This window comes from Lissotriton vulgaris, chromosome 3_1, assembly GCF_964263255.1.
Source record: "Lissotriton vulgaris chromosome 3_1, aLisVul1.2, whole genome shotgun sequence".
In the NCBI taxonomy this organism is placed as follows: domain Eukaryota; kingdom Metazoa; phylum Chordata; class Amphibia; order Caudata; family Salamandridae; genus Lissotriton; species Lissotriton vulgaris.
In genome coordinates this window covers 2001237066-2001249708 of record NC_141689.1, presented here as the reverse complement: position 1 = coordinate 2001249708, position 12643 = coordinate 2001237066, and the positions used below count along the sequence as shown (strand labels likewise).

Below are 12643 nucleotides of genomic sequence, written 5' to 3'. Positions count from 1 at the left end.
TATATAGGGCTCCCAGTATTATGACTTTTTCTACTTTTTCTGTATTTGTAAACATTTATTGTTTCCATGTTTTCTTGGCATTTACCCATGTTTATTTTACTCTATTTGCCACTGCTCGGACTTATGTTATATGCCAATTATGAGAGTCAACTACTTTTTCCATCTCTTACTCACTGACTTTATGTTTGCTCACAGGGTCAATCATGAAATATTCATCAAGTGGTCTCTTTATGTATAAATTAAATAAAGGTTTTCTTTCTCTCGCAAGTATTCACAAACAATTCATTAGTGGTTAGAGCAGAAACCTTCAGATTGTAAGTGTACCATTACCAATGTCATTTGCATACTATTAAGCGAACAGTATGTATTTTGAACACAAATGTTATTCACTTTTTAGGTTGTGTGTTAAGCAAGACCTTTTAATTTTACTAAAAAAGTATAGGTATAACATACTTACTTATAGAGGCTTTCAGCCACCCCTCTTCATTCATACGTATGTTATTGTCTCATTCATCTTTTTTTCTGCTCACCACAGTATGCATGATACAATGGGTCTGTTCACTTCAGTCATTGGCTGACTTTACTGTGAGAGTCAGCTATCCTTTCTTTTACAAGGCGCACATCCACACATACTGTAGTTCCATTAAGCCCAGAAACTACTATAGCAGTGTTTGTGTTGTGAGAACTAGAATATGCTTTTGCTTTAAGCCAATGCTGCTTTGTAAAGATTGATGTGGGCCCGCAGATTGCCCAACAGGTTTTCCAAAATCATGACAAAACAAAGCAAACACTGACAAAGCCAATAAGGCTGGCCATCCACTGGCTTTGTCAATCCTTGTTTAAATGTAGACCTCACCCCTTTCCTTTCACCTGGGAGATATATTTTTGAGGACATGGCCACATGGTCTACTATTCAATGCCTCAGTTCTCGGTATCAACTTTGTCATAGCAGCTCTACAGCTATTGACACACCTGCACTGAGAGCTGCAGTGTGTGTTGCTAGAAAAAAGTGTTGTGTTATAGCAATGATATCTACTGTATAAAGATGTTCTTGTTACCACAAATCGACTAACAATGCCAGATGTTCATCAGGCCGAGTAAAATAGGCATTTGAACTCTCCAGTAGCAGTGCTAGATTTAGCAATATTAACCACTGGCTGCCCAAGATGCCAGGCAGATAGTAAATGTTAGCAGGCATGCACTTTAAAATTTGCATTCTCTCTTACTAACAAAAGGACAAACACTCTCAGCAATACTCTATTCAATATGTCGAAAGTCCTTCATTTACAGATGGGTTTAAGCGTTTCCATGGAGAGCGTCTTAGTTTAACTGGCAAATTCTAGAGGGGTGCTCCGTGGTAATAAAGGGAAGATTTCCTTGCTTAACAACACCCTGTTAAAAGAAATATGTTCTATCAAGTTTTCTATAGCAACATTCCACACGACTGAACCCTGTAGAAAACAGAAGAAGGCGATTCTTGATTGCAAACACGATATATATTTAACTAGACATATAAAAGTATTCTTGGCCCAGGGTTTGTCTTTAGTGCTTATTCTGCACCGTTATTGCAAGTTAGAACATTCTAGTTTCCAATTATACGCTTTCAAATAGTTCCCGCAAAGGCTGTTTAATGACCGCCATTAGCATCCTACTGAAGAAGCAAATAGGTATCATTCTTAGATTATTCATGTTGCAGTTCCAGTGGCTATGACAGACTGGCAATAATCTGTGAATAAGTATATATTAAACCCACTTATTCAAATCAGCGACTGTTTTAATCAGCGGGATCAGCATACACATTGATTTGATGTCCCTTAATTGGTACTCATGCCACTGTTTTATTACTGATTACCCTGTCGTAAAGGGTTTTATCAGTGACATAATTTTTAACACTGAATAACGACTCCATATTCTTAGCAGTTTCTTCTGGCCCTTTGTCAAATTTCGCTCACCTCCCATAATCTCCCAGTACTGTGCCGATAGAAAAGTATTTTAGGCACCCCCCGCTTCACAAGAACTATGTTTTCATTTTTTGGGACTGCATGCATACTAAAAAAAAACACATCGGTTTTGAAAACTAAGACCATTACAATATAAGATACACAAAACATGACATATGTTATTTCAATGATAATTCATTTTACGAGATTTATAAAGTGCTATGTCCTTGAGAGAAAATATCAAAATACAACCGTAGTGAAAACTGCTAGGGTATCACACCTCGTCTCAGCTCCATCCCCAGACAAGACAGCTATCCCAGATCTAAACTTACTTGTCTAGCTGTTTTCTTTCTTACAACAGTATTTCTAACTTTCACAACGTTCAACAAAATTGGCTGGCTGAAATCATCAGCTCTTTCCGTATAGCCATAGTCTTTTGATTGTTGTACAGAATTCCGCAAAACCCACTGCATTGAGAGGCATATTTTATCCACAAGCCTCCAAAGGCAGAGGCCACTGATCCAGATAAAAAAAAATATGCCACATTGCCAATTCATTTTCTTTGAGTAGATGAAACCACCATCAGCACTCCAATAGATATCTTAGCAGAGGGGCTATTAAACGCTGGAATCGTGATGTGTAAGGCGCACATCCGTAATAGCCTAACAAAGAGGGGGAAAAGACTGAGTAATGTTGTTATCCACCTAATGGCACTTGTTTTCTGAGGCTCCCAAAGAAAACAAGCCAACGAGAGCTTTAGGAATCAAACCCTGGACCAAGTAGCACCAGATTTCTGTGGTAGGTGCATTTACACATGCTGTTGACTGTAATAAAATGTTCTTAAGACAAACAATTGCATAAAAAAAATTGTTTAAACTTTCAGATGAAAAGAGAAGAAGTATATATGTTCAATTCGAGGTATCCATCACTATAATGCAATAGTGCCTAGCAACATCACAGAAAATAATAATGGTCTGGTTTCATCCTTTATTCCTGGGAACTAGACTTCTGCTGTAAGGTAGGAGAGACCCCACTCCTGAACTATATGAATGGTCTTGGATTACTGCATGTTTTAAGCATATCTCCATTTGATGATGACAAACCCATCAAGCAGATTGCGCAGAAAGTTAGATCCAACCTGAGTCTTAAAATACCCAATGCAACAGAGACTTATTTGTAATTGGGCTGTGACACTTATGAACGTTGTTTACCCTTTATGTTCAGAATGAGAATTGTTTGTGTCAAGCTGTTGTTCTAGAAAGGCTGGGCATTACCTGAAGCATTGAGCTTCTGTCCACGTGATTTTAGATCTGTTCAAACTCTGATGCACACTGTTTTATTTTGTAGTTTTGTTGAAAATCTAAATAAATATTGAACACTAACATTGTAAAGCCCTGGCTTCACAAGTTGTAGACCATTTTTTTACATTTACAAGCATCACCTTCTCCATTGGCCTGTTACGCAATGGTTTGTTTTCTACATTTTGCGATTAAGATCAGGGCTGATCTTGCTAATTGATATTATTAGTCGTATTAAGACAGTCAATTGCTTAATTATGTATTTTTTTTCTATTTTGCTGTTTTTATATTGATATAATTTGCATAGGTTTGTCTTTACGGTTCATTTTAATAGCTGTAAATTGAACTTCACCCACTGACACTGCTTTTGTGGGAGATGCTTGTGACTAGTGCATGGCCCTTTGGGGCACTGATCGGACAGAAAGACTGGTGCACTACAATAGTTACCACCAGGATCAATCACTTCCTCCAACTGTATGCTGAAACTACTGGACAAGCGACAGAAAGTTTAGCCAGCTGATCTCTTTCTTTTTTTGCACCATAGCTATCAATAGGTTGGGATCTGAACCTATACCAAAGCGCCTGCCACACAGTTTCCGAAGGCTTCCTTGCTATTTTTCTTATTTTTTTTTAATTTTTAATGGCAAAGTAGTTGTACAGCACATCTGCGACTTGGGTGGCTAAAGATTTAGAATCTCAACATTGGAAAAGCCGAGCATTACATTAAAGGGTCAATTTGCACAAAACATATTGCTTGGTGGCAAAGTTTGAGAACGCAGTAAATCATGTTTTACATCTGGGTATTCCAAGCCACCGTGTCCCGTGGCAGAATCGATTGTGCTGAGACTTAAACATGACAAGGTGAAGAAGGGAAAGAAAGCCTCGCCGGGGAGATTTTCTCTGTCTGCTCCTCAGCCGAGAGAGGCCCATTAAACAAGGATTTCCCAGAGGACTGACGCAATGGAGTAGCTGCATGAAGCCAAAGTGCAGACAACTGCAGGGCACTTGATTCATGAGCGCATCAGGCATTCAGCAGAGATGCCTTGGTTTCTGCTAATGTCGGAGGCATCCTGCACAGGAGCGTGTAAGTCAAACTGCTTCATTGTGGCCGCCGTTACGGTGAACGGAGGAGGAGCAGGCAAACAGGTCACACTGACATAAACATATGTTCCACCGTGAAGCGGAGAAGTCAGGCGAGGACTTACGGTTAATGGATTTCTCAACTGCAAAAACCCATATTTTCAGGGATAAAGGTCTGACTTCACGAGGCGCGCCTGGCAGGGGCGGCTCCTCCGGTAAGGCGGAGGAGCATCGCCCCACTGCTCTCAGAGCAGTGGAAAAAGGAAAAATTAAATGATAAAAACGTTTTTATTTTATTTTTGTTGCTGTGGGGCAGGGTTAGGGTGGGGCAGGGTTGGTGGCACAGGGACGAAGAGTGGTTCATGCACTTAAATGAGCATGACAGTTTGGCCAGCCGTCTTTGTCCGGCCAAACTGTCATGCGCACTTTACATGTTCTCCACTAGGTTGTAATACACAGCCTGGGTGAAGAACAGGCACAGGCTCCCTGTCCCTGTTGGAACGCCAAACCACTGCGCTCAGCAGCTTTGTGATTGGCTTAGAGGATCCTGTATGCTTCCTGCTTCTTTCGGACTCAGTTAGGAAGAGAAGCAGAGAGACGACGAGGAGAGACGGGGGAAGAGGCAAGTGTTTTTTTAAAATATTTTTAAAAACTACCGCTTCTGTGAGCTATTAGATAATTTTCTTATCTTTGGCTTCCGCTTGTTGATGATGCAGTTCTACGTTGGCCCTTTAAAACTTTAAAATAACCAGCATTCACAGCCTTTCCCAATAGAAAGAGTGTTCATGTTCCTGCAAATAATGCAGACTCCAATGCAACCTCTCTAAGAATGATTCAACTATGGAAAATAGGTTAGTGGCCTTTATGTGGCACATAATCTGACACTTTGCATACCTCAGTTTCACTTTCAGTAGTCCAGGGTCAAAGATTCGCTATCAATACTGTCAATGTGTATATGAAAATGCCAAACACAATGAATTGTGTGTAAATATTCTTGGTGTTTGATGGATAAGACAAGAGGGCTGTACCAAATCACTTATGCACTTTCTAGAAATGCTGGCATAAATATATCCGTGTGCTGTTGTCAGCAAGGGGACACCAAACTATTCTCAGCTTTGATGGATGTATGTACAGTAATCTGTCTAACTTGGAGTTTGTGTGCGCCACTATCTATACAGAGTGGTACTTCGTGGCTGTATTGTTAGGATGTTTACTGAGAGAAAGTTGTAAAGTGCGTTTATCTCAGTATCCAGAGGCATGTAATTCTTTTCAGGTATTGGATACAGCATACGTTTCGTTTCCCCTTTGTTTTTAAACATCACAATAAACGGAATTAATTGCTTAATAATTGTTTATTTCGGTGAACTAGACGAGCATACTACGCATCGTGCTTTGGCTTCAGTGGCTTATAAGTATATCGTGTTGAGGGATAAGAAATTGCAGCATCTGGTCTTTCCTTCTAGATGCCAACATATAGAATGCCTATTGTGTTTCACCTATTCCTGTAGACTTGATTAATTTAAGCAGAACATAAGGTTCCAGGTAAAGGGGGTAAGTATCATACTGTGGAAGGAATGGAGGCAGTGAGACTCACTTGTCTTGCTGGTTCTTTTTAATCTGAAAGCGGCACAAACTATTCATTACCATTACATATTACATCGATATTTGTTAGACTATGGCCCTCATTATGAGTGACCCGGTGTTGAGTGCAATATTTACAATAACTGATAAGGGTACGTTATTTATCAGCTGGGACACTTAGTATCCATTATGAGTTTTTTCCCTTAAATGTATAGGGGCTTAACATGCAGAGTTTAGTGCTTGCTGCACCAAAATGCACACGTCCCAGTATATTTTGGGTCTTTCAATCCCAGCAGGTTTAATTTGCTGAAATGTAACAGAGGCTGAGCTTTATAACGCCCAGTATGGACTGGGTGCGAAAAAAAAATAAAACAAATCATAATTACAATATGCACAGTAACATGACTTTATGCACCTACTGGAATTTATTGGACCTCTCATAATGAGGGTCTAGGTGCCCCAGTAACCCTAGTACAGATAAAGAGCACAAACCTTGTGTCAGAAATCTTCCTGCGCTGACTCAGTCATGGAGTGACCACATAAGCTTATATGCAAGCGTCCCCTTCTCACCAAGAGAGATACATGGAAAGCAGACTGGGATCAGCTCCTCGGAAGAATACTTAAGAGTGGCCCACCCAGCTAGTGCATGAAGCTGAACTAAATTGCTAGGAAAACATTTGCATTTATGAGGTCGGATACACTCAGATCCAAACAGCATCCACCCAGATGTTATTTTTGAGGAACAAAGAGAACTGGTTACTTTTCAAGGCAGTAAAGTGTGAGGTTTACATACGTCAGGTAAAGGGCTTAAGAGATTCTGGATGCAATCCTGAGGGACTCCAGCATCTATTTTCTCTACCCTGTTGACTACTGCTTATCACAGTGATGCACTCATAGTTTCACAATGGGGGGCTACTTGTCATCGCCAAAAGGTGGTTTGCGAATATCTTGTGCTCCTGAGCTGTACGATTTTGCGGTGAATTTTACAACTGTCTTTTCGACTTTTCTGGAAGAGGTTGGGCTAAACGGCGAGTTCCCTCAGGAACTAAAATGTAGAATAACTTCCTCCAAATCTTCCCTTTGAACTTTTTTTCCAAGAAGCTGAGGTTCTCTGTAAGATTTAATCCCCTTCCAAAGAGTAAACACACACTTTCAAGCACTTAACATTAGGCAAGGAAGGACTCCTGGGCCGGATCTGCTAGATGTTATCTTGCATTCAACCAGCTAATATGCACATTTTTACATGCAAGAGAAGCATGGTGCAAGTGCAACCAGGCAGCCGCAGCAGGAACCCAAGCATGTCAACACACAGTAAAATGGTGTGCATTGGTTCCTATTATGTTTAGCCCCTTTCCATGCAAATCTTCCCTGTCAGCATCCTTAGCAATAAATATGACCCTAGCCTAACCAAGTACAGGTCGGCCACACATTTCAGCCAATCAGCAAAGCAACCGCTTTAGAGTTTTTCTTGATTCATCAAGGACTAGAAATGCCTAAACTGTGTGCAGTCACTATATACATCTCTTTCATTGTCAATTTCCATGTAATCCTAGTTATGAATGTTTAGTCTTCTTCAATACAACTCTGAATTCGGTTTTCCGGATAATGCACCAGAAAACAAAAAGTAAGACCCCGAGCTGCTCCCACCCGAAGTAAATATAATCACCAAGAGAAATCACAGGTGCGATACAAAGCTCTAAACGTTGCATGCAAATACAATTATAAGGATACCAACATAAGCAACCCAAACAAATCCCTGCTCACCAGGTCGGCAAGTGACTCTATAAAGAAGGTTATATCTTGTCAGCCCCATCTTCACAGTCCACACCAGATATCATGAACTCACCTTCAATGAGAAGACAACGCGATATCCTCAAGAATCACCTGCTCTGACCATCCAGCTTGGGGACCTGAGTCTGCAGTCTGCTTTGCACAGGCACAGTTATTCATACACAATAATCTCTGGTAGGCGCTAATGGGCACCACGCGAGTCCAATCAATACACACACAATAGGTGATCTTTCAGAGTATTTACACGACAGACGGGTTGGTGAGCTGCATTTAGCGAAAGGCAACTATTTCATTAAAGTGACCAGATCTGTAGACACGAGCACATCAAAGATAAAATCAGGCATTTCCTCTTCCTTGAATAACAAATGGCTGCGTTCAAGACCATGTTGTTCCTAATATTTAGCAGTAGTCTCAAAAAATGTCATAGAGGTGACCAGCATTAATTCAGCTTTCCTGAAACCTGCCAGCACTCTCGATGCCTCCTTATCCAGGCATCTCCATGGGGTATCTGCAACCTACAGAAGAGAGGCCGGGTACCACGGCTTCACGGTAAACCATGTGCGAATACCTTTGAATTGGGCGCTGAGCAATATCTCGGGGATTAATTAATGAATCCGTAATGGCATTAGCCGCTATTAGCTCGGTTGATGTTTTACCACATGCGCTCTGTGCATCCATATATAAATATTAATTTGGGGCAGAATGATAATTGTTCAACACCATAACAATTAAACAGCTGTAGTCTGACTCGCGAGTTAAGTGACGGGGCTGCAGGCAAGCTCTGCAAACAGATGGTACTTCCCACCCGTGCTTAATGCTAAAGCCTTTTTCTTTTTTTTTTTAAGGAGGTGCTGGCAAATCAGGGTATGGCAGGATAGTTGCAATGCAAATTGATTCATTTGCAATGCAGATTAGTCTAAAAACTAATTTAGTGTATAAAAAATAATTGTGTTCCAAGCAGCAGGCATTATAAAACTCTTATATGGTAGTTTTCCCATCGACACGATTATTTACTAATTTCGTGGACTGAACGTAGCGTAATGGAAAAACAGCTGGCAAAGTATTCATATTTATCGGTTTCATATGACTGTGGTGGAGCCGCTTATTCCAGCTGTTAGCCAAGGGAGGGCAGAAAACACAGTAATCCACTCACTTTGTAGTGCATCTTCTCTGCTCTGCAAGCACAACAGCATCTACAGAACCAGTCAAGGATCTAGGGTGGACAACTGCCTTTCATTGGTCTTCTTTTATTGCAATATTTGTTTTGATGCTTCATACAAAAACCTCATACATTTAATACTTTTAAGTGAATTTTTTCAAAACTTTTAATTTATTGTGTGAAAACCTTAAAAGAAAATGGCTCTTGGAAATTATGTTCTCGCACCAATCTTACCATCTATGAAGACAGTATGGAGTTGTGGGCTTTAAGTACCAAAAACAACATATTTCGGACTGAAAGCTGCAAACTCCGCCCTTATGCTGGGGGTGGGAAATGGGGTTCGAAGGGGCTTCAGGCAAAAAAAGAGTTTGCTTGATAACCCTCGTGCTTTTCAGAACCAGGTAGAAAAGCAAACGGCTCCTCTAGAATCTAAACAAAGTGAAGAGGTCACTCTAATTCAGAGCAAGCTACAGTACCAACTCGGTATAGTGCATGCCTTAGGTAGTGAGACTGAAGGAAATGTATGGAACCACGAAATGTTCAGGTTTTCAAGGGTGAAGATGAAGCTCCAAAAAGGATACACTATTCTGATTTGATGTATTAATTTTAAAAAAAGTGGTTTATTATTATCTTGATGTTTTATTGCTGCCTTTTTACACCACGAAAATAATTTGTTGTAAGCCACTGGACAAAGTATCTGGTGCCACCCAAAACGGGGTACACTTTTGCAGCCATCCATAAAAAGTGATTGCCTTTCTGACACTGTACTGCAGCGCCATAAGGCAAGTCAAAGACTATTAAGTCTGTTTGACACATGCTCACAAACCAAAATGGATGAATAATCAGAAACATCCTTGTAACATGAATTCAGACTGAATTCAGATTTTGCCTGGGGCTAGACACAATAAATATTTTTGGAAATCCAATTAACATTAGTTGAACTTATATTTCGCTGATTCTAAAGGGGAGTGTTTTTTGTATAAAATGAGACCCATTTGGAATGCTGGAGTTTCAACTACACTAGACATCAATGTGCAAAGTAACCATACCACAAATGGGTACCATCAACCACACAACAGTATTTTTCCCAATCAATTAAGACAACATGGAGGCCAGAAATTTGCATACAGTAGCACAGTAACGAAAATCATGCACAATAAAAAAATAATTTACTACAGAGTTTTAATTTGGAGCTTACACATGAGAACCTCTATATCAGGATCTCCCAAAATCTTCTACAATATTTATCCTACTGCTATTATCGCCACTCAGTAACTGTTCCATTGTGCCAAATCGCCTTTATATATAAGATCTTTCAGACTTCCTCTAACCGGCCTTGATACACACGCCTCCTTTTTCAGTGCCCATATGTGTAAGTATATGCGGACTGACCTCTATGCCTGAGCCAATCATAGAAGCCATTACCCTGCTCCTAGAGACCCTTGGCTAAAAAGGATCATTAGAGCCTTTCAATACTCCACAGCACTGCATCTAACATAGCTCTGTCATTAGCAAGTAAAGGTCCCATCCTCTGTGAAAAAGCTTTTACTCTCACTCCTTTAGATACTACTAAAATGTTAAACCTTCACTCCATATATGTGCTTCAGTTTTCCCTCCCAAATCAGTTAACACATCGGGAACAAACAACTCCCGAACGTCAATGAAAACCACACTTGTTTGATGCAGCTCAAGCAGTCTTTTAGGCCGGGTTATGGCACTGGGGACATCCTGGTCTCATCCCTCAATGTTCTGAGGCTGGTCTTGGATGAAAGATACTCTGAAGCCTTAGTCCTACTAGATCACATTGCAGCTTCGACATGGCCCCTCCACTCCATCTATCTACGAGAGACTGGGATGAGAGGCTGCTCTAGACTGGATCAAATTTTTCTTTTTTGATCATTCCCATGTGGTATCATTTCTTCCTTACACTTTGGAAGCACGCCGCTTTCCATGGTTTGTCCGTAGTCCCTACTTGTTTAATGATTATGAGGTTGCTAAATTACATAATAGATGGTGGGGACAGATATATAAAACAAAATACTCTGGAAACACTAAGGGAAACTGATTTGGATAGCACCTGAGGTCCCGCGTGTAAACAGGGAGCAGTACCGAGACTATGTGGAGAGATTTACAATCGCAGATGACACTGGATGGTAAGGCAACATCACTGCCCCAAACGCGAATCAATCACAACTTCTTGAATCCTTGCACACAAATACGCTGTATTTAGCAGACACTATTTTAATAACTGGGGAGGCAATTTTAACTCTATGCATGATGAAGTAATAGACAAATCTGTTCAGCCACTACATAGAGTTCAAGTCCAGAAAAAAACACAATACCTCACTGACTGAATGTAGAACTGGCAGCCTCTAGGCTTATGGCAGGAGATGAACCAAAATGCACAAGAGTACTACTACTAGTCCATACATGACCTGACATGATACTGTGGACATCTGACCCGAATCACATATCATACAACGGAGAATGATTAGGATGCACAAGGTGTTGGGGGGTGGGGGGCAAGGGGTGCACTCTAGGACTATATGCACAGAATTCTCACTAGGCACATGAGAAGGAGTTAAGTGAGTCAGTGAATTAAGAATCCCCTCACCCACCCCCACCCCACCCCCCTTGCTGGGGCTATCCATTAAACCCCAGTCAGCAACAAAGCAAAATCCACTGTTAGTGACGCTGGACTGCAGAAGACCTAGAACAGCCATAGCCACATGGAGGCTGCAGCCAACTGCGTTGCAAGATGACATGTTAAAACATATAATAGGAGACACTTTAGCCATTTATTTTGCTGAAAATTAAGGCTGGGAACATGACATAGGAACAGAATGGGAAGTCTTTTAATGGTAATAATAAGGGAAATATATATTAAAATATCATATGTGTTGAAAAAGTGCTTGTGAAAGAGACTCTAGACGGAGAACAGAAAATATGTGATTCAAAGAAGATAGCAAAGGTTAACAAGGGCCACATGAACTACAAGAAAACAGAACACAATACATAACCCATCTGATGAGTCTTAGATGTGTTGCCTGTAAAGAATACACAACAATAAAACAAGTGAAATGGAAGAGATTGGGCAGACTGCTTGCGTGGATACTATTGTTTGAAAACAAGATGATTACTTAGTTACTTACCCTGAGGAATGGTTTTGCAGCTTGAAGAGTTTTCTGGATGCACATGATGTGCATTATTCCACCATCTAGTGGTTGGGTCTGAAAGTGTTCCCTTGTATAGAAATTCCTTCTTGCTTTTCACTTTTGTGTTTTTGTTGATGATGGGTATCAACACTTCTGAACATTTGGTGCTTGTTCTAGCCTCCTCTTATGTCAGATGCCCTACCCAGAAGTCCTCATTCTTGCCTGCAATCTTCAGATTCTTTTTATTTTTTTTGCCAATGTTTGTATATTTAATGTCCTGTGGGCTTTCCATGTCTGTACTCCTTCAATGTCTCATGTTTGCTAGTCTTGCCCCATTTCCTGGGAGGCAGACGGGTCGCATGTGAATCTAGAAAAATCTTCAAGCTGCAAAACTACTCATACCGGTAAGTAATCATTTCGTTTTGCTGCATGCATCTTTTCTGTATTCACCTACTGTGCAATGACTTCGTAGCAGTTTTGTTATTGTGGTGGCTGGATTGAGCGTGTAAACAGATATTTCAGAACTCTCTGTCCCACCTGTGCCTCTCAGTTCACCTGTATGTCAATGCAGAAGTGTTTTGTGAACTTGTGTACTGACGACCATAAGGCTGCCATACGTCATTAATAGGGACATTGGCC

The 12643-nt window shown here is 40.6% G+C and overlaps 1 protein-coding gene across 3 annotated transcripts in view; it reads right to left on the bottom strand.

Annotated features, from left to right (window-relative positions):
- Positions 1–12643, bottom strand: part of TENM3 (teneurin transmembrane protein 3) — a 1290943-nt gene that overhangs the window by 118501 nt on the left and 1159799 nt on the right. The gene's annotated exons all lie outside the window — the stretch shown is intronic.